Below are 22,296 nucleotides of genomic sequence, written 5' to 3'. Positions count from 1 at the left end.
TATCTTATGATAGCACTTCACAAACATCCTGAACTTCAGTACGCAAAGGCCACCATTATGACCAATGAAGACTACCTCAAATGGGTAAACGTTTCCTTTTATGTGAGGCAGCTGAACTTCACTTGACTGGACTAGGCCTTGGCTGTACCATAGCCTTGAATATAATTGAGTACCCATATACCAAAGGTCATCAAGGTCATTTCATTTGAAATAAAAAGCATTTATCCCATTCTTGAAGACACCTCACAAACCTGAGGGCCAGGCAGGAAGTTATTGTGGAACCTTCCTCATCCACACAGCCCAGGCCTATTCCAGTGAATCTAATTAACACTATTGAATCTGCCAGTGCAGGCCTGGCTCTATGGTTGCAGCCTGGAGGCAGGTTTAGGGACGTAAATACAAACTGCCTTTAGCCACCACAGCAGAGCTCCCAAGAGTCAGCCTAGTCAACCTCCCTATTCATTTAACTCTTTAGAGAAAGTGAACCATGCTTCACACACCTTGACCCTGTTTCACCCTAACACCCTTTAGAATTGTGTTTCTATTCAGTTGGCTTCTCATTTCATTTGATTCATCATATAGCACCAGAAGACTTTGGGTTTCTTAATGCTCTCCATTGAGTCTGAAAGTTTGTTGGAAAACATACACTACTCAATGAGAGGTGACTTCACTTTCCTTTCCTGGGGATTGACTTAATACAATAACTTCATACTATATCAACCATAACAAATACAGTCAACATACAGATGTAGGATTTTAATTTGATCACCCTGTTTCACAACTAGTAGTGTATTTGAGGATTAAAAAGGCCATGGAAGTTTGTAATTTCCACTTCGAAATTTGAGACTTGATTTTCAACCCCTATACATTTTTTTTAATGAATTATAATCCACATAACAATTCTCATTTCTTGTTGCTGCAGGATTATTTTCAATGATGACATTAACTTCTGTCATCTTTCTTTCATCTCCTCGCTCACCCCCACATCTCATTCCTTTGTATCTTTTGGGGCAGCTTTTATTTAGCTTAATACATGACTGACAACATCTAAACCACCGATGGCAAGGTAAATAAAGGATTGTCAGTATGTGACAGATGGATGACTTGCCCAGTTGTTCTGGGGGCGGAGTAGACTTTTTAAGTCATGTCAATCACGTCTCTCCTAAATGACAGCTCTGCAGGCATGCCTGTGACATGATGGGAACATATATAATCAACTGAGTATCCTAATGACTGATACAACCATGTAGCCTTTTTTCAGTTAGCTAAGCTGAGGACAATGAAAATCCTTAGTGTTTCATAGCGTTAATTATTACTTGAGTTAAACTTATATCTTCAATTTGTATTACAGTAAATTTTATTGTTATCCCTGCAGAGTATCTCCAAATGATGCCATGAAGGTCAGTTCCCATGACTAAATGTCTCTTCCTTTTTATATGATAATACAATTCCTACCTACCTTTCCAGTCGAGTGACTTTATCGCCTCCCACTGCCCTCAGGGTCTTGCATAAATCAACGCAGACTCCGTCATTAGCATAATGTGGTCACAATCAGACAATGGGCAATGGAGATTTACCTGTCACAGAGTTGGGCTTGAGCTGTTCTCATCTTATTAAAATGATCACTGTTCCTCCCAATGAAATTGGTATTATGGTCCCTTGGTCTCCTTCATTACAATTATTATTACTGTTCCTGCCATTCCTATGGATTAATGAAGGAAACGGTGTTTCAGCTTCAGTGTCACGATCGTGTGGCGGATTAACGGACCAAAATGCAGCTTTTGGAAAATAAGCCATCTTCTTTTATTATAACACGAAGATGAACACGACACAAAAACACTTTAACAAAACAACAAAACGACCGTGAAGCTACAAACGTTGTGCACAAACATACAGGCTACTAACGTTCTTACATAGACAATTACCCACAATCAATGAGAGCCTATGGCTACCCTAAATAAGGCTCCCAATCAGAGACAACCGAAATCAGCTGTCTCTAATTGGGAACTCATTCAGGTAACCATAGACTCTCCTAGATAACTAACCAACATAGACAACGCTAGACATATACACTCAACACAAAACCATCTACTACACCCCATAACCCCTTTACCAAATAAACACCCAAAACCAACAAAACATAAACATTACCCATGTCACACCCTGACCTAACTAAAATAATAAAGAAAACAAAGAATAATAAGGCCAGGGCGTGACATAACCCCCCCCTTGAGGCGCGAACTCCGGGCGCACCATACACAGTCTAGGGGAGGGTCTGGGTGGGCTCCCCTCCACGGTGGCGGCTCCGGCTCTGGTCGTAGTCCCCACGTCACCACAGTACCTAACCACCTCCTAGGCTTCCTCCAAACGACCCCCCTCCACATTAACCCCATTGCATTAAGGGGGAGTTCCGGACTAAGGGACAGCTCCGGACTAAGGACCAGTACCAGGGTAAGGGGCAGTACCAGGGTCAGGGGCAGTACCAGGATAAGGGGCAGCACCAGGGTAAGGGGCAGCACCAGGGTAAGGGGCAGCACCAGGGTAAGGGGCAGCTCCAGGGTAAGGGGCAGCTCCAGGGTAAGGGGCAGCTCCAGGGTAAGGGGCAGCTCCGGACTGAGGAATGGCAGCTCCGGACTGAGGGACTGCAGCTCCGGACTGAGGGACTGCAGCTCCGGACTGAGGGACTGCAGCTTCGGACTGAGGGACGGCCCATGGCTGGCTGACAGATCTGGCTGCTCATGGCTGGCTAACGGATCTGGCTGCTCATGGCTGGCTAACTGATCTGGCTGCTCATGGCTGGCTGACGGATCTGGCTGCTCATGGCTGGCTGACGGATCTGGCTGCTCATGGCTGGTTGACGGATCTGGCTGCTCATGGCTAGCTGACGGATCTGGCTGCTCATGGCTAGCTGACGGATCTGGCTGCTCATGGCTAGCTGACGGATCTGGCTGCTCATGGCTAGCTGACGGATCTGGCTGCTCATGGCTAGCTGACGGATCTGGCTGCTCATGGCTAGCTGACGGATCTGGCTGCTCATGGCTAGCTGACGGATCTGGCTGCTCATGGCTAGCTGACGGATCTGGCTGCTCATGGCTAGCTGACGGATCTGGCTGCTCCTGTCTGGTTGGCGGCTCTGGCAGATCCTGTCTGGTTGGCGGCTCTGGCAGATCCTGTCTGACGGACGGCTCTAGCGGCTCCTGTCTGGCTGGCGGCTCTAGCGGCTCCTGTCTGGCGGACGGCTCAGTGGGCTCATGGCAGACGGGCGGCTTTGCAGGCTCATGGCAGACGGGCGGCTTTGCAGGCTCATGGCAGACGGGCGGCTTTGCAGGCTCATTGCAGACGGATGGCTCAGATGGCGCTGGGGAGACGGATGGCTCAGATGGCGCTGGGGAGACGGATGGCTCAGATGGCGCTGGGGAGACGGATGGCTCAGATGGCGCTGGGGAGACGAGCAGTTCAGTCAACGCTGTGCAGACGGCAGACTCCTGCCGGCTGAGGCGCACTGTAGGCCTGGTGCGTGGTGCCGGGACTGGTGGCACCGGGCTGGAGACACGCATCTCAGGGCTAGTGCGGGGAGCAGCAACAGGACGCACAGGACTCTGGGGACATACAGGAGGCTTGGTGCGTGGTTTAGACACTGGTGGTAAAGGGCTGGAGACACGCACCATATAACTAGTGCGTGGAGGAGGCACTGGTGGTACTGGGTTGGGGCGGGGAGGTGGCGCCGGAAATACCGGACCGTGCAGGCGTACTGGCTCCCTTGAACGCCGAGCCTGCCCAACCTTACCTGGTTCTATGCTCCCCGTCGCCTGACCAGTGCGGGGAGGTGGAATAACCCGCACCGGCCTATGTAGGCGAACCGGGGACACCATGCGTAAGGCTGGTGCCATGTACGCCGGCCCGAGGAGACGCACTGGTGACCAGATGCGTTGGGCCGGCTTCATGACATATGGCTCAACGCTCAGTCTAGCCCGGCCGATACGTGGAGCTGCAATGTACCGAACCGGGCTATGCACGCGTACAGGAGACACCGTGCGCTCTACTGCGTAACACGGTGTCTGCCCGTACTCTCGCTCTCCACGGTAAGTACAGGGAGTAGGCGCAGGTTTCCTACCTGACTTCGCCACACTCCCTTTAAGGCCCCCCCCAAGAAATTTTTGGGTTGTACTCACGGGCTTCCAGCCTTGTCTCCGTGCTGCCTCCTCATATCGCCTCCTCTCGGCTTTCGCTGCCTCCAGCTCTTCACGAGGGAGGCGATATTCTCCAGGTTGATCCCACGGCCCCTTACCATCCAGTATCTCCTCCCATGTCCAGAAATCCTTTGTGGGTAGGTCCTGTTGCCGCCTTCCATGCCGCTTGGTCCTATGGTGGGTAATTCTGTCACGATCGTTCTCCTCCTCTTCGTCTGAAGAGGAGAAGCATGGGTCGGACCAATACGCGTCGAGGTATGCAGTCATAATGAATTTATTTAAATGAAAGACGAACACTTAATACAAACTATACAAAAACACTTTAACAAAACAACAAAACGACCGTGAAGCTACAAACGTTGTGCACAAACATACAGGCTACTAACGTTCTTACATAGACAATTACCCACAATCAATGAGAGCCTATGGCTACCCTAAATAAGGCTCCCAATCAGAGACAACCGAAATCAGCTGTCTCTAATTGGGAACTCATTCAGGTAACCATAGACTCTCCTAGATAACTAACCAACATAGACAACGCTAGACATATACACTCAACACAAAACCATCTACTACACCCCATAACCCCTTTACCAAATAAACACCCAAAACCAACAAAACATAAACATTACCCATGTCACACCCTGACCTAACTAAAATAATAAAGAAAACAAAGAATAATAAGGCCAGGGCGTGACATTCAGAGTGATCATTTAGAATTGAACTCATATAAATCAAAATTAACAAAACCACAAAACAGGTTGATATTGCATTCTGCATTCAAAATAGAACAGCATTATGAAATCAAATGTTTTAACAAGTGAATTATTTATGTTCCAATTACAATTACCCTCTTTCACACCCATTTAATCTTACTTTTGGTATCCCTTTGAAAACTTAGGAACCCTATTCAATCACATATTGGATTAATAAAAAACTCTTGCACTGACAGAATTGTTTTGTTCCCAAAACTAAACAATGTTTTCAAGAAACTCAAATGCATAAAGGTTAGAACTCTTTGGTTGTCTACGCTGTTGTGCTACAGGACAGCTATCTGCTAGGAAGTAAAGGAATCGTGTGTAGCTGTGATGTCTACCTTCTCCCGTTTTTGATGGGAAAACAATTTCTGGGATATGTATGCTTCACAAGTAGCCCAGCAGGCAGATACACATAGATTCTATTTATATAAATCATCAACTCTCATCTGACAGAGCCACATCTCGATTGAAATGAAATGGATAATTTTGGACACTGACTGAATACCAAGCATGTTGGTTTGGTAGTGCAGCTAATATGTTGCCAAGGAATACGAGAATGTGAACAAAATAATTATCAACGAGATTCAGCAAAGTTTAATACATGGAATAGAATCAAAAAAGAAATGAAAGGACTTGATTACTCTCCTTTCAGAGAAACTCAGTAACTCTCTTCCATTCATTCATGTTTTGATTTGTTTTGTAAGAATATTTCAAAGAGAACCTGTGATTTTTTTCCAACTTGTCTTTGTCTCAATCATTATTTTTTTTAAAGTTTTACATAGATCATGTGCTTTATTTAAATGTCTTTCACAACTCAAACATGAATTGTACAGATATATCTCACTTTTTGAACTAGCCCCAGCATTTGCAGTGGGGCTGTACTTATCAGAAAACAGTAGAGATTGGAGCCCATGTTATGCTTGAATAACCCCAAAACATTTGAAAAATGTCCAAGCTCTGTCTATGATCTGAATATGTCTAGATCATTTACCAGTCTTTCAGACTGAGGTCAAAATGTATTTTCAAGTGGCCTCCCGGGTGGCGCAGTGGTCTAGGGCACTGCATCGCAGTGCTAACTGCGCCACCAGAGTCTCTGGGTTCGCCCCCAGGCTCTGTCGCAGCCGGCCGCGACCGGGAGGTCCGTGGGGCGACGCACAATTGGGCTAGCGTCGTCCGGGTTAGGGAGGGTTTGGCCGGTAGGGATTTCCTTGTCTCATCGCGCTCCAGCGACTCCTGTGGCGGGCTGGGCCCAGTGCGCGCTAACCAAGGGGGCCAGGTGCACGGTGTTTCCTCTGACACATTGGTGCGGCTGGCTTCCGGGTTGGAGGCGCACTGTGTTAAAGAAGCAGTGCGGCTTGGTTGGGTTGTGCCTCGGAGGACGCATGGCTTTCGACCTTCGTCTCTCCCGAGCCCGTATGGGAGTTGTAGCGATGAGACAAGATAGTAATTACTAGCGATTGGATACCACGAAAATTGGGGAGAAAAGGGGATAACATTTTAAAAATTAAAATTAAAAAAAAAAGTTATTTTTGCACATTTGTGCACATTTGTGGCCTGCTGGAGGTCATTTTGCAGGGCGCTGGCAGTGCACCTCCTTGCACAAAGGCGGAGGTAGCGGTCCTGCTGCTGGGTTGTTGCCCTCCTACGGCCTCCTCCACGTCTCCTGATGTACTGGCCTGTCTCCTGGTAGCGCCTCAATGCTCTGGACACTACGCTGACAGACACAGCAAACCTTTTTGCCACAGCTCGCATTGATGTGCCATCCTGGATGAACTGCACTACCTGAGCCACTTGTGTGGGTTGTAGACTCCGTCTCATGCTACCACTAGAGTGAGAGCACCGCCAGCATTCAAAAGTGACCAAAACATCAGCCAGGAAGCATAGGAACTGAGAAGTGGTCTGTGATCACCACCTGCAGAATCACTCCTTTTTTGGGGGTGTCTTGCTAATTGCCTATAATTTCCACCTTTTGTCTATTCCATTTGCACAACAGCATGTGAAATTTATTGTCAATCAGTGTTGCTTCCTAAGTGGACAGTTTGATTTCACAGAAGTGTGATTGACTTGGAGTTACATTGTGTTGTTTAAGTGTTCCCTTTATTTTTTTGAGCAGTGTATATTATATATTGGCCATATATTGGCCATATACCACACCCCCTCGTGCCTTATTGCTTAATTTTACGTCAAATATACTGAATAAAAATATAAACACAACATGTAAAGTGTTGGTCCCATGTTCCATGAGTTGAAATAAAAGATCCCATAAATTTGGATTACACACAAAAACCTTATTTCTCTCAAATGTTGTGCACCAATATGTTTACATCCCTGTTAGTGAGCATTTCTCCTCCTCCCAAGATAATCCAACCAAGGTGTGGCATATCAAGAAGCTGATTAAACAGCATGATCATTACACAGGTGGTTCTTGTACTGGGGACAATAAAACGGCACTCTTAAATGTGCAGTTCTGACACACGACACAATGCCACAGATGTCAAAATGTAGAGGGAACGCTCAATTGGCATGCTGAGTGCAGAAATGTCCACCAGAGCTGGTGCCAGATAATTGAATGTTAATTTCTCTACCATAAGCCTTCAACGTCGTTTTAGAGAATTTGGCAGTATGTCCAGCCGGCCTCACAACCGCAGACCACGCCAGCCCAGGACCTCCACATCCGGCTTCTTCACCTGCGGTATCATCTGAGACCAGCCACCTGGACAGCTGATGAGTATTTCTGTCTGTAATGAAGCCCTTATGTGGGAAAAATCTCATTCTGATTGGCTGGGCCTGGCTCCCCGATGGGTGGGCCCATGCCCTCCCAGGCCCACCCATGGCTGCGCCCCTGCCCAGTCATGTGAAATACATAGATTAGGGCCTAACGAATGTACTTCAATTGACTGATTTCTTCATATGAACTGTAACTCATTGAAATTGTTGCATTTATATATTTGTTCAGTATAATTACAGGCTCGTTTAATGACTGGGTCATTCTTCCTGATTTGCAAGGGAGCAGCGCAAGATCTCACTAAATGAAAAGAAATTTGAGATTTTCTACTGGAAAGAAAAGTTAGGTGAGGTGTAACTACTTTCCTACACTGCCACTGGAAAGGAGAGGGGCAATTATATTGACTGACAGCCCACAGAGAAATAAAATGTACTTTAACAGGATGACCTAAGTGAGAATTGGCCTGTCAATACAATGGCCCAAGGCATGTATTACCGCAGAGCAGTCTCAAATGCTGAGTCACAGCTCAGTCCCATTTGGGTTATAGCTCAACACTGGGCCCTGTGTTTGTTCCTGTGTCAGGTCACATTGACTTTGGGTGGCCATGTCACAGTACAAAAGAGTGTGATCCACTACTCCAGAGGAATATTTGATCTCCATTCTCTCATCAAGAAAATATCTCAGACTACCATTGCAACTGCTTCAGTTGAATCTTGCCCCCTGGTGGGCCAGGGAAGGCGAGTGTGTGCTTGATCCATGACACTGGACAAGAGTTATGGGAGTTTAGGTGTAAGATGGAATCGAGAGCAGCCTCTGTTTGAAATACCCTTGGCTTCTTAAATAAGCTACAGTTGCTTCATTCAAAAGCACTGCTTGACTTGGATTGAAATAGGTGCCGGTACTCATTTTGAGTCCGGTACTGATTCCATTTAGGTGCAGGAGCTCCACAATACATTTGAGCTAATATTCTATAAAAAGGAACAGGAGTTTAAGCAGAAGAAAATGTGAGGAGCCGGTACTCAGCTCCGGTGAGCTCCTGCCCAAGTCGAGCACTGTGCAAAACTAACACAAATCAATAGTCAACTGCCATAGAGAGCCGACAGTCAAAAGTTATAGCATCGATGAGACAGAATGTCTCAAACTATAAAAATATACGAATCTGCAAGGCTGTCTATGATGATTAGATCCCTTGAGTGTGTGAGTAGGGTGAGTCTGCAGTGTGTAAGATTGAGAATGTGAGAGTAGAAACATGTATAAGACTACCAGTCTGTTTCTGCTTTCAACAATTTATCAGTTCTTTGTTGCTCTGCTAAACAAGCAGGACAACAACAAGTTGGCTGATGCAGAAACAGACTGTGTAACCAGACTGGCTTAAGATTTTGTATGACACTAAAACAATATTAAGTGTCACACAGGCAACATTTGTTTTCACAGGAAAGGGAAGAGTTGTGTGTTGTCTCACAGGCATGCGTCAGATTTGCGGGTCCCTGCATAGACGGAGCCCCCTTAGCACCCTTTCCCCAGTAATGCCCCCTTTACACACAGCTTTTCCAGCCAGGCTGAAACGAAACAAAGCTGTGAAAATTAATTCCCTCCTGATGGAACCATAAATTATATCTGAATCTGTTTGGTGGTCACTTTTACCTTTCCGGTGGCGTTTAGTGGCTTTAGGGCGGGACGTGGAGGGGCAGTCACCCTTTGCCCCCACCAGGCACAGTGGCCAGGGGCCTTGGTCCAGCCGTGAACCAGACTCATGGCCTACATGCTCCATCCAACCCCCTCTGCCTGGGGCCCAGGCCCTGGAGGTCACAGCACTGCATCTCTGGCTAACGTTCCCTGGACGCCGCCACAGGACCTTGGGTGCAGGGGAAGCCAGCACAGAAAATATCTCCTGGAAAGCCTTCGGCTCCTTGGACCCACTACATTCTAAGTTGGGGGAAGCAGTTTTGGCGTTGTGGAACCCAGATCTTTTCCTCTTCCGCCTCCATTCAGACACCAACCCTGGTCAGAGCTGTTGGAGGCTATAGGGAGAACAGAGAGGGGCAATCAGTTAATGATAACCTCCTTTTAAACAGATATTTAAATATTAGGTTCAGTTTTTTGATAATACAAGGTCAATGTAGTTTGATTCTAAAATGTATTCTGTCATTTCCATCCCTTCTCCTTCCATATACCCATTTCTACTGTAGCCTAAATGTATTTATCTAGCCTACTTTACAAGACTAGGTAGGCACCTAGGCTACTTTTATTTTTGTTACCTGGAGAGAGAACTTCCTGGGAGCTACGGGTAATCATGGTTGAATTCTATCCTCTTCTATCAGCCATGATTTTAGGTAGGCTGAGACCGATATCAAACCAGATATTTGCGTCTGACAGATTGTCACATGGCCTTAAAAAACACTCTTGCTCTGACGTAATGTAGTGACAATTATCAGGTGCCATGATGTAAAACAAAGAGTTGCGTACGCCATGGGGCCCCTCCACCTGTTGCAAGCAATGACCGCCTGCTTTATGAGTTCAATTGTGCCTGTACATGGAAAACCCGAAAGAGGGCGCTATTAGTTCTTTCAAAATCGCCTTAAATTGTTACTTTTACCTGAGATTTCTGAGATGATCCAATCCTCCATTTCATGGGTTAGAAATGAAGAGAAAGGTTCAAAGCCAAAATAAAAGCAGCCCTACTTTGCATTTCGTGATGTCATATGCTAACAACAAAATCTTCACAGCCCTACAACTGTTTTTGAAATCTTGGTCCATGGAGAGTGGAGACCCACAGAGTGCAGGCTTTTGTTTGAACCCATACTAACTGATCAAACTATAGCTGATCAACAACAAACCCTTGACTAATTTTATCAGCTACAAAAAGCCTAATATGACCTAACACTATACAGTCCAACTTTTCATCATCACTAGGCCTACTTGATCTCACATTTTGGTAAAAAATATATTTGTCAAGTCAGTGTTTTTGAGAAAAAGACCCCTAAGCTCTCTGAATCAACACCAAATAGGTTAGGTATGCATTTTCTGGTCAAGAACCATACCTTTTAAGCTCTGCATAAACACCCAATGAGAAAACATTTTAGAAAATTGCCCAAATATCAATTTGCGCTTTGTTGGCAACGACCCTCAGATAAGATTGAAAGAAAGCAGTGGAGTGAGATTAATGTCAGCTGTGTGTATTTGTGGACAGAGGCAACTGTGATTTGCTCCCTCCAAACACAGTTCAAACAGTTTTCCACCCTCCAAACGATCTAAATATAAAGTGAAGGAGGTAAACGACTATGTTGTTCTTAGTAATAAGTGGTTATCATACACTATATATACACAAAATTATGTGGAAACCCCTTCAAATTAGTAGGTTTGGCTATTTCAGCCACACCGTTGCTGACAGGTGTATAAAATCGAGCACACGGCCATGCAATCACCATAGACAAACATTGGCAGTAGAATGGCCTTTCTGAAGATCTCAGTTACATTCAACAGATGCCACCTTTCCAACAAGTCAATATATCACATTTCTGCCCTGCTAGAGCTGCCCTGGTCAACTGTAAGTGCTGTTGTGAAGTGGAAACGTCTAGGAGCAACAATGGTTCAGCCGCGAAGTGGTAGGCCACACAAGCTCACAGAACGGGACCGCCAAGTGCTGAAGTGGGTAAAAATCATCTGTCCTCGATTGTAACACTCACTACCAATTTCCAAACTGCCTCTGGAAGCAACGTCAGCACAAGAGCTGTTCTTTGGGATCTTCATGAAATGGGTTTCCTTGGCCGAGCAGCCACACCCAATGCATAGTGGAGGAATAATGTCTGGGGCTGTATTTCATGGTTTGAGCTAGGCCTCTTAGTTTCAGTGAAGGGAAATGTTAACGCTACAGCAAACAATGACATTCTACACAATTCTGTGCTTCCAACTTTGTGGCAACAGTTTGGGGAAGGCCCTTTCCTGTTTCAGCATGACAATGCCCCCGTGCACAAAGCGAGGTCCATACAGCAATGGTTTGGCGAGATCGGTGTGGAAGAACTCCGTATTAATGCCCATGATTGTGGAATGAGATGTTCATCGAGCCATTGTCCACATACTTTTGGTCATGTAGTGTACCTTCACTAGACTGGAAGTAATTTCTCTCTAACTTTGTATTCTTTCTAACACACACACACGCACGTCTGAAAAGTGTGATCGTTTAGCAACTTATAACACCACATAAGGAATGGATGGAAAATTAACCTTGATGGAGAGGTCTTGTAGCGAGCAGGCCTTTCCCGAGAGGAAGAGCAGCTTCGAGGTTGAGCTTGAGGTGGTCGGTGCTCAAACCCTACTCATCTCTGCCAGGCACTCAGAGATGAGTGTCGCAAGGATTATAACACATGAAAGAGAGTCAGCTTTGGCAGAGCGGAGAGCCTTGGTGGCACAGAAGGGAGCAGTCTCAGTTGAGTGAGCCGCCTTGAAGCCTGATTGGTTATGGTCAAGAAAATCGATCTGAGAGAGATAACGAGATAGTTAGTCAGAGATGGCACGCTCAAGTGTTTTGGAAAGAAAAGAAAGAAGGGATACCAATCTGTCGTTTTTGACAAAAGAAATTAATTGAAGTCAGGCGTGAGGAGGTTAAAGTCACCCAGTACGATGAGTGGTGAGCCAGTGTCGGTATATTAGCTTATCAAGGTGTCAAGCTTATTGAGGAATTCTCCAAAGGCGACTGGTGGGCGATAGATAACAACAATGTTAAATTGAGTCGACAAGTGACACTGACAGCATGGAATTCAAATGAGGAGATAGGCGAGAGAGGGGGAAAAGAGAGTCTCCACTTAGGAGAAATTAGTAGCCCTGTGCCACCACCGCAACGACCTGATGCTCTCGGACTATGTGAGAACACAGATGACGAGAGAGCAGCTGAAGTAGCAGTGTTTTCTGGGGAAATCCATGTCTCCGTCAGGGCCAAAAAAGGGGAGGGACCGCAGATTGGCAGTTCCAAACTTTGCCAGAGACTAGGAATTCAACATGGGTTGTGCACGCAGGTTACACTAAATTAGAAGGGTTGCAGCCAAGGGGTTGGGAGCATCTGTAAAACCTGTGAACTGGGAAACACAAAGCTACAAAAAGGCCAAATGAGATGAGAAAATAACTAGGTAAGATACTCAAATGAGAGTGGCAGGAGCCTTCCTCGCTTTCCTTCCTCAAATAACTCTTCAGAACGACTCGGAAAAATGTCTTTGCTTGATGCTTTTCTCTATTTTTGGATGTAGACTAGTTCTGCATCCAATTTCATGACACTCAGTCATTATCAGAAGACCTTTCTAAATCATGCTTTGTCAGTAATTACAGTATGCCATTGAAAATAAACAAATCAAATCAAGTTTATTTCATATAGCCCTTCGTACATCAGCTAATATCTCGAAGTGCTGTACAGAAACCCAGCCTAAAACCCCAAACAGCAAGCAATGCAGGTGTAGAAGCACGGTGGCTAGGAAAAACTCCCTAGAAAGGCCAAAATCTAGGAAGAAACCTAGAGAGGAACCAGGCTATGAGGGGTGGCCAGTCCTCTTCTGGCTGTGCCGGGTGGAGATTATAACAGAACATGGCCAAGATGTTCAAAATGTTCATAAGTGACAAGCATGGTCAAATAATAATCAGGAATAAATGTCAGTTGGCTTTTCATAGCCGATCATTAAGAGTTGAAAACAGCAGGTCTGGGACAGGTAGGGGTTCCATAACCGCAGGCAGAACAGTTGAAACTGGAATAGCAGCAAGGTCAGGTGGACTGGGGACAGCAAGGAATCATCATGCCCGGTAGTCCTGACGTATGGTCCTAGGGCTCAGGTCCTCCGAGAGAGAGAAAGAAAGAGAGAAGGAGAGAATTAGAGAGAGTCAAGATTTTCAAAATGTTCATAAATGACAAGCATGGTCAAATAATAATCAGGAATAAATGTCAGTTGGCTTTTCATAGCCGATCATTAAGAGTTGAAAACAGCAGGTCTGGGACAGGTAGGGGTTCCATAACCGCAGGCAGAACAGTTGAAACTGGAATAGCAGCAAGGCCAGGTGGACTGGGGACAGCAAGGAGTCATCATGCCCGGTAGTCCTGACGTATGGTCCTAGGGCTCAGGTCCTCCGAGAGAGAGAAAGAAAGAGAGAAGGAGAGAATTAGAGAGAGTCAAGATTTTCAAAATGTTCATAAATGACAAGCATGGTCAAATAATAATCAGGAATAAATGTCAGTTGGCTTTTCATAGCCGATCATTAAGAGTTGAAAACAGCAGGTCTGGGACAGGTAGGGGTTCCATAACCGCAGGCAGAACAGTTGAAACTGGAATAGCAGCAAGGCCAGGTGAACTGGGGACAGCAAGGAGTCATCATGCCCGGTAGTCCTGACGTATGGTCCTAGGGCTCAGGTTCTCCGAGAGAGAGAAAGAAAGAGAGAAGGAGAGAATTAGAGAGAGCATACTTAAATTCACACAGGACACTGGATAAGACAGGAGAAGTACTCCAGATATAACCAACTGACCCTAGCCCCCGGACACATAAACTACTGCAGCATAAATACTGGAGGCTGAGACAGGAGGGGTCAGGAGACACTGTGGCCCCATCCGATGATACCCCCGAACAGTGCCAAACAGGAAGGATATAACCCCACCCACTTTGCCAAAGCACAGCCCCCGCACCACTAGAGGGATATCTTCAACCACCAACTTACAATCCTGAGACAAGGCCGAGTATAGCCCAACAACAGTATTTGAAAAATGTGTGAACTATGGTGAAGTCATGTCAACATGTGTAGTATATATACACTGCTCAAAAAATAAAGGGAACACTAAAATAACACATCCTAGATCTGAATGAATGAAATATTCTTATTTTTCTTTACATAGTTGAATGTGCTCACAACAAAATCACACAAAAATTATCAATGGAAATCAAATTTATCAACCCATGGAGGTCTGGATTTGGAGTCACTCAAAATTAATGTGGAAAACCACACTACAGGCTGATCCAACTTTGATGCAATGTCCTTAAAACAAGTCAAAATGAGGCTCAGTAGTGTGTGTGGCCTCCACGTGCCTGTATGACCTCCCTACAACGCCTGGGCATGCTCCTGATAAGGTGGCGGATGGCCTCCTGAGGGATCTCCTCCCAGACCTGGACTAAAGCATCTGCCAACTCCTGTACAGTCTGTGGTGCAACGTGGTGTTGGTGGATGGAGCGAGACATGATGTCCCAGATGTGCTCAATTGGATTCAGGTCTGGGGAACGGGCGGGCCAGTCCATAGCATCAATGCCTTCCTCTTGCAGGAACTGCTGACACACTCCAGCCACATGAGGTCTAGCATTGTCTTGCATTAGGAGGAACCCAGGGCCAACCGCACCAACATATGGTCTCAAAAGGGGTCTGAGGATCTCATCTCGGTACCTAATGGCAGTCAGGCTACCTCTGGCGAGCACATGGAGGAAATGCCAAAAAAATGCCACCCCACACCATGACTGACCCACCGCCAAACCGGTCATGCTGGAGGATGTTGCAGGCAGCAGAACGTTCTCCACGGCGTCTCCAAACTCTGTCACGTCTGTCACGTGCTCAGTGTGAACCTGCTTTCATCTATGAAGAGCACAGGGTGCCAGTGGCGAATTTGCCAATCTTGGTGTTCTCTGGCAAATGCCAAACGTCCTGCACGGTGTTGGGCTGTAAGCACAACCCCCACCTGTGGACGTCGGGCCCTCATACCACCCTCATGGAGTCTGTTTCTGACCAGTTGAGCAGACATGCACATTTGTGGCCTGCTGGAGGTCAATTTGCAGGGCTCTGGCAGTGCTCCTCCTGCTCAAAGGCGGAGGTAGCGGTCCTGCTGCTGGGTTGTTGCCCGCCTACGGCCTCCTCCACGTGTCCTGATGTACTGGCCTGTCTCCTGGTAGCGCCTCCATGCTCTGGACACTACGCTGACAGACACAGCAAACCTTCTTGCCACAGCTCGCATTGATGTGCCATCCTGGATGAGCTGCACTACCTGAGCCACTTGTGTGGGTTGTAGACTCCGTCTCATGCTACCACTAGAGTGAAAGCACCGCCAGCCTTCAAAAGTGACCAAAACATCAGTCAGGAAGCATAGGAACTGAGAAGTGGTCTGTGGTCACCACCTGCAGAACCACTCCTTTATTGGGGGTGTCTTGCTAATTGCCTATAATTTCCACCTTTTGTCTATTCCATTTGCACAACAGCATGTGAAATTTATTGTCAATCAGTGTTGCTTCCTAAGTGGACAGTTTGATTTCACAGAAGTGTGATTGACTTGGAGTTACATTGTGTTGTTTAACTGTTCCCTTTATTTTTTTGAGCAGTGTATTTATATATATATATATATAAGGCAAAAAATACCCCACTTCTAAAGGAGGAATATTGAACAATTCTTTATTTCAATATTCAACAGGGTACTAAATACTGTAATTTGCATCCTCTCATGTTCAATCAAATGAGAAGACTACTTCCACCCCTCCAACCATCACAGTCAGTCCTATCTGCATGTTTATCACTGGGATGGTTTTTCAGATTGATCCAGACTAGGTGTCTGATTCACTCTCCCACAGAGAAATGACAAATGTAACATGTACTGAAACTACCATAGAATGGTTAATAGCAACACAGCCAGGAAGGTAGAGTGACAAATAGGCTGTGGAGCGGTATTATTGTGTTTCTCATGCTGAGTTATTGGACATAGCTGATGGTCAGTGTGTCATCTCTTCACACCAAAGACTTTCAAACCATGTCGATAGCCATGGGGGTGGTAAGTATGTGTGTACATGATGTACTGCTCATACATTGGCGTTTTCTTGTCGAGTGCAGTGCATCATAAATGTTTCCAGCAACATGGAATGAGTCATGCCCTGGACAAAGATTACTGAAGATGCACGATAAATCAAATATAATTTTTTTGAAACCTTTGTCAAAAACAACCTAATTGCATTTGGTAACTACTGCCAAGTTTGACACTAGAAGAGAAACTAACCAAATAGCTTTCCAAGCCAAGTATTATTTTCACCTGTTTGCTACAGGAACCTTTGCTGTGGTGTTGTGTGGCTCTAGTCTTGGACTGCATACCATTCCAAAAACCTTACATCTTTCCTCTGCCCTTGACGACTAAACCTTGCAGAATGGAAAGTACTGGATAGGCGAAAGCAGAAGCTCTACCTTCCAATGTGCAAGAGGTTGGTTAAGGCCAGATGGACAAGGTCACAGTTTTTGGAATGGTACTCAGCCCTGGCTTGATATCAGACTCAGGGTTTTCCCCTAACTAAATGTATTTTCTACCGCCACGGGGCTTCTGGTTTGAACAGGAAAGCCACTTGAACCACTCGAGGACTGGGTGGATGTCAACAGACTGATTTGCATGAGGCACAAGTTCTTAATTTGCTATAATTGGAGAAAGTTATAGAAGGCATGCCTATATAATCTAATGAGACATTTCATTAATGAGTCAATTATTGGTTTGAATAGTTTTGCATACTTACACACATACCCTTTTCAATGGTAACACATTCATATACTACCTACTACATTAACAAGCAATTTACAAAAGCACTTTTACCACAACAAATCATTATCTCCCTCTAAAACAGCTGGACTGCGGACAGGAATGGACAGGACTGCGAAGTCTGGCTGTTTACTTAAATAAATTTATTCCATGACGCATTTCCCACCACAACTAAAACCACTTTGAGACCCCAGGTATAGTGTTCAATATTGCCTCAGACAGAATGCCCAAGGGAGGAGTAGGTGTTGGATTTCGTAACCAACTAATATCCTGTCCTATGAGTGTCATTGAGTACACATGATTAAACCTCCAGTACGCCCACAACTGGGGCATATTCATTACACCAATTCTGTTGCAAAACGTTTCTTAAACGGAATGGAACGGGGAGGGACCTACCTGGATTTGTCCAATAGAAACTCTTGTTTTCATTGCAAAACAACTGTTTGGACTAATTATTACACCCCTGATGTTCTCCATTGATCACGAATCCTTTGACAATGAGATTGACGTGGTTGTACCATACACAAACAGACTCCTTCAGTCTGAAGGGCATGCAGAAGGCCTGGGCCCAGAACTTGGCCCAAACTCATTTGAAATGTTGTAGCAGATCCAGGAAGACAACAATGTATGTGCATTTCTCTTGTGCTTGTGTCAAAAATGTGTCCTTTATACACACTGTACAAGGACAATATACTGTATAGTCATTATACATGAGGCCAAAGCTTTGTTACGTTGGTGGCAGAAGTGGAATTGTGACCATGACAACCATCACTCCTGAAGTCCTATGAAGGACTAGTTAGTGAGTCAGTGTTGACATGCTTTTCAATAGGGGAGAGTTGTGTAACAACTGCAACCCACCACCCAATGGATCCTGTTCCAGAACAGGTTCACAACCCTTTTGAGTCCCTACAGTACTATACTGTAGGTCAGGTCTCCATGATACTGATTGGTGTATCACAAAGCACACACCACTACCTCACCACTACTCTCTATATACCGTTACCCTGTACTACAGACCACATACCTCAGTAAGCACCCACAATGACTCACATGGATTACATGGCACAATAGCTAAGTCAAGACTCTCTCTCTCTCTTTAGTTGTCTTGTTACTGTTGCTCACTGGAGCTAATTGACAAGGACGGGCGAAAGGGTGATTGTCGGTGGTGTGCGTCACACATCTTTGTACTCGTCAACAAGACATCCATTTAATTAAATGTAATCTGTTTGACGGAGACAGAGCAACTCCTTGAAAGAGGAAGTTTAACTTTGAATTTGATTTACTGTATTTCTATAGAAATTATGTTACCCCAATTATCTGCAACAGCTTCACTCTTGATGATCCTTACGTTATTTGCCAGTCACCTGTCAAGTCAGATCAGTGTGATGAACAGAAAACAGGAAATGAAAGCTATGCAAGATGTTTGAAAACAGCAGAGGCATCATTTAAAATGTGTGGGGATGGTTGTACTGTAAAGTACAACATTCTCTCTTGCTGTTGTACCTCCTTGCTGTAGCTATGATTCATCATTGGGAAGCACTGCTGATTACACAATCATAATCACTGTTACTATTATTATTATTCTGTTTATTATTGGTCAATGCATTCTTTTACAAGTTCGTTCCATTGTACTTCTGTCAGTAAAGAACATCGTTAAGGTCATAATTGCATAGCTGAAGCTTTTCTGACAGCTATGTGCCCTCTTTTTGCATTGTTTTGTTTAGCAGTTTCTATGGGGGTGCCACAGGGTTCAATTCTCGGGCCGACTCTTTTCTGTATACATCAATGATGTCGCTCTTGCTGCTGGTGATTCTCCTTTCCACCTCTACGCAGACGACATTCTGTATCCATCTGGCCCTTCTTTGGACACTGCGTTAACTAACCTCCAGACGAGCTTCAATGCCATACAACGCTCTCTCCTTCGGTGGCCTCCAACTGCTTTTAAATGCTAGTAAAACTAAGTGCATGCTCTTCAACCGATCCCTGCCCGCCCGTCTAGCATCACTACTCTGGACGGTTCTGACTTAGAATATGTGGACAACTACAAATACCTAGGTGTCTGGCTAGACTGTAAACTCTCCTTCCAGAATCACATTAAGCATCTCCAATCCAAAATCGGCTTCCTATTTCACAACAAAGCATCCTTCACTCATGCTGCCAAACATACCCTCAAAACTGACCATCCTACCAATCCTCGACTTCGGTGATGCCATTTACAAAATAGCCTCCAACACTCTACTCAACAAATTGGATGCAATCTATCACAGTGCCATCCGTTTTGTCACCAAAGCCACATATACTACCCACCACTGCGACCTGTACGCTCTCGTTGGAAGGCCCTCGCTTCATACGCGTCGCCAAACCCACTGGCTCCAGGTCATCTACAAGTCTGCTAGGTAAAGCCCCGCCTTATCTCAGCTCACTGGTCACCATAACAGCACCCACCCGTAGCACGTGCTCCAGCAGGTATATCTCACTGGTCATCCCCAAAGCTAATTCCTCCTTTGGCCGTCTTTCCTTACAGTTCTCTGCTGCTAATGACTGGAACAAACTGCAAAAATCACTGGAGCTGGAGACTCATATCTCCCTCACTAGCTTTAAGCACCAGCTGTCAGAGCAGCTTACAGATCACTGTACCTGTACATAGCCCATCTGTAAATAGCCAATTCAACTACCCCATCCCCATACTGCATTTATTTATTTATCTTGTCCTTTGCACCCCAGTATCTCTACTTGCACATTCATCTTCTGCACATCTATCACTCCAGTGTTTAATTGCTATATTGTAATTACTTCGCCACCATGGCCTATTTATTGCCTCACTTCCCTTATCCTACCTCGTTTGAACACACTGTATATATACTTTTTCTACTGTATGTTTGTTTATTCCATGTGTAACTCTGTTGTTGTATGTGTCGAACTGCTTTACTTTATCTTGGCCAGGTCGCAGTTGTAAATGAGAACTTGTTCTCAACTAGTCTACCTGGTTAAATAAAGGTTAAATAATGAATTAAAAACATTGTTCTCTAGGCCTCTGTCTTTTGAAATGTATTTGACATACATTATTCAAGTGACTTTTGTGGGAACCCAACGGGCAACTTCCTCAAGTATGTTCATGCATTTCCTATAACAGCCATCACTATTGAAACAATGCACCTCTGTTTCCGATGCAGGGTAGTTCATCAGACTCCACCATGTAGAGACAAGGCAGGCTAATTGACACACAGCAGTAAGGTTATTAATACCTGTGGAGCGAAACAATGGGACTTTGTAGAATGAAACATTGAACACGTACAGCTGCTTTTCAAAACAGCTTTTCTACCTCCATTCATTTGAATCAGTTTTTCATACACAAGCAGTATGAATAAGGTACTCAGATTGAAAATGAGTTATAGCATTTTGTTGCACCTCTGTCAAAAAGAAAGTAGAAAAGGAGAATGCCAGGAGAAGGAATCCCAACTGTACTGAGTTCAAAACCGCTGCAAGAGGATGTATAGCATGTGTGGCGTAAACTGCCTAATACCCACCAGCCTCCTGTGGTAATGTCAGTTTCTGTTTTCAGTATGAACACTGTCCCTAGTAGGAAACTGCTACAGTCACCTTCATGCACCCAATTTAAGCATCTGCCAGTAGGAAGCATCCTGCAGCTTTTGAAGTTACAGCATCAAGACCAGCCATAGCTCCCATCTGTAAGAGAGCAGTCACACACAAGCAGTTCTCACTTCTACACCAAACACCCCACTTAATGGTTGTCTGTGCATTTATTGCATGTTGTTCACAGACAAAGTGGTCTAGCTTCCCCGCTGATCACACCCCCAACCTGAGCAAGTACATCATGCTTTCTTAGTGGCGTTAACCTGCCACATCCCACTGGCAGCTAGCTTAATCGATACCTCTTTCTCCACCCCATGAGTCTTTGGTTGCTGACCTGCCAGTGTTATAGGCCGGCTGGACATCAGTCCTGATGGCTCCCAGTCTGATTGTCTGTCATTTCCTCAGCTTGATGTCATAGGTTTTAAGCAATCAATACTTATTTTTCTGAAGATGTTGTACACATTTTTTTGCCATGTAGGGGCTGAATCCCCCCCAGCTTAGACCATTAGGTTTAGTTTGGTCCCAGTCAATATCCTTGACATCATTTGAGTAAGAAAATTCTTAAGATGTATAACTACCACAAGTTTATACTGGCCTGATAAAGGAGTCAATCTATAACACCATCTGCAACATTATCACAAAAATCTCAAGTATCAACGTACAAATACTAAACCTTCCAAGTTTCTCAATGGGATTAAAAATATATATTTTCTGTGAAGTCTCAGTAAAAATTCAATAGCACTGAAATGTCTCCCAGACAGAGGTCAAAGTTCAACAGCAGGTCAGAATCACAGCAAGGGCCAGGCTGCAGCCCTGTGCGGTTACCATGTGAACTGTACAGTGGTGATTAGCCAGGCGTATCGGAGGGATTTGAGCTGGACGGCGTATCGGAGGGATTTGGGCTGGGCGGCGTATCGGAGGGATTTGGGCTGGACGGCGTATCGGAGGGATTTGAGCTGGACGGCGTATCGGAGGGATTTGAGCTGGACGGCGTATCGGAGGGATTTGAGCTGGACGGCGTATCGGAGGGATTTGAGCTGGACGGCGTATCGGAGGGATTTGAGCTGGACGGCGTATCGGAGGGATTTGAGCTGGACGGCGTATCGGAGGGATTTGAGCTGGACGGCGTATCGGAGGGATTTGAGCTGGACGGCGTATCGGAGGGATTTGGGCTGGACGGCGTATCGGAGGGATTTGGGCTGGACGGCGTATCGGAGGGATTTGGGCTGGACGGCGTATCGGAGGGATTTGGGCTGGACGGCGTATCGGAGGGATTTGAGCTGGACGGCGTATCGGAGGGATTTGAGCTGGACGGCGTATCGGAGGGATTTGAGCTGGACGGCGTATCGGAGGGATTTGGGCTGGACGGCGTATCGGAGGGATTTGAGCTGGACGGCGTATCGGAGGGATTTGAGCTGGACGGCGTATCGGAGGGATTTGAGCTGGACGGCGTATCGGAGGGATTTGAGCTGGACGGCGTATCGGAGGGATTTGAGCTGGACGGCGTATCGGAG

This window comes from Salvelinus fontinalis, chromosome 38 (assembly GCF_029448725.1).
Source record: "Salvelinus fontinalis isolate EN_2023a chromosome 38, ASM2944872v1, whole genome shotgun sequence".
Taxonomy (NCBI): domain Eukaryota; kingdom Metazoa; phylum Chordata; class Actinopteri; order Salmoniformes; family Salmonidae; genus Salvelinus; species Salvelinus fontinalis.
Note: the sequence above shows the minus strand (reverse complement) of the source record.